The sequence below is a fragment of the Panthera tigris genome, chromosome A1 (genome assembly GCF_018350195.1).
Source record: "Panthera tigris isolate Pti1 chromosome A1, P.tigris_Pti1_mat1.1, whole genome shotgun sequence".
NCBI lineage: Eukaryota > Metazoa > Chordata > Mammalia > Carnivora > Felidae > Panthera > Panthera tigris.
Window position 1 is genome coordinate 57407062 of NC_056660.1, and position 1407 is coordinate 57408468.

At 32.1% G+C, this 1407-nt stretch overlaps 1 non-coding gene across 1 annotated transcript; it reads right to left on the reverse strand.

Moving 5' to 3' along the window:
• Positions 1 to 665: 665 nt before the first annotated feature.
• Positions 666 to 771, reverse strand: LOC122232030. Its single transcript, XR_006209352.1, has one exon. It is a non-coding gene; the product is annotated as a U6 spliceosomal RNA (small nuclear RNA).
• Positions 772 to 1407: the final 636 nt, after the last annotated feature.

A 1407-nucleotide genomic window follows, 5' to 3' on the forward strand; every position in this document is an offset into this window, starting at 1 on the left:
ATGACTCTGTTTAAGGTTTTACAAACAAGCAATCCAATGAATATCTATGAGAATTTAAACATGGTCAGGAACACAACAGGATAGATGTAGATCTGAATTCCTTGCACTGGACCACATAAAGGTGCACCAGAAATTTAATGTTTCAGTCCAACCCACGGGAAATGAGAAATTTATACAATTGTTAGAGCTTTGTGCTGAGTGCTGAGCTTAGACCATTAATTTTGATATGTGGTTGTGTTGGGGCACTTCAGAATCAGCAGTGTAACCATTCCAATGAAGAACTTCCTTGCTTTGCTATACTTATACATTATGTCATATCCTCATTACATATGCATACATTATCTATCTATCTATCTATCTATCTATCTATCTATCTATCTATCATCTATCTATCTATCCATCTATCTACCTATCTATCTCTGGGCTTATAGCATGCATGGTGTTTGCTTGCCTTGTGACTTTGATTCCAACCATGCTAAAAGGAACTGATTCAGAAATCTAGAACCACTAAGAAGTCTGTAAAAATAAAAATTCCCACTTTAAAATACTAAAGCTCAAAAAATTCAAAATTATACAGATTTATATGTATATGTACTTAGGTATAGACCAGTATAATCTATGGAAAACATTTTTTTAATATGTTGCCTTCCCATTAAACTTGATGGCAAAATTTTAAGAACATTGACTTTGCGTGTCATCCTTGCGCAGGGGCCATGCTAATCTTCTCTGTATCGTTTCAATTTTTAGTATATGTGCTGCCGAAGCGAGCACTAAGAACATTGACTTTGGATCTAGATTAGGCATGTGTCCCAGATCCACTACTCACTAACCTTATAATTCTATACAAGTTACTAAAACTTTGTGCTTTTTCTCCCACGTAAAATGGAAATGAAAATTGTTCCTATTACATTGGATCACTATGAAGATTAAATAAATAGATGTAAAACATAATATAAGATTACATGACGTTATGGATATCTATACATACATACACAAATATATGCATACATATGTGTATCTTAATTAATATGTGTAACATATAAAAATGTCTATGATGTGATTTAAGTATAAAAAAGCACAGTTCAGAATAGTATGCATGGTTGCCAACTATTGTGTTAGAAATGTGGAGAACATAAATGACTTTTGTTTTCAAAAAATCGAACAAAGTGTGTGCCTGTAATTAGAAGAAATGAGCATGGAAAAAGGATAGGGATAGAATTTAAAGTTCTATAATAAATCGTATTTTACCATTTTAACTACTAAATATGTACTTTTCACATACTTTAAAAACTAGATTTCATTTAAACACTTTACTAGTTTATAGGGACATACTAAGGGTTGATTATGCTGCCCTGATGACAATGGTACCAAAGATGACTACATATGCTAAATATTTTAATAAGCCTG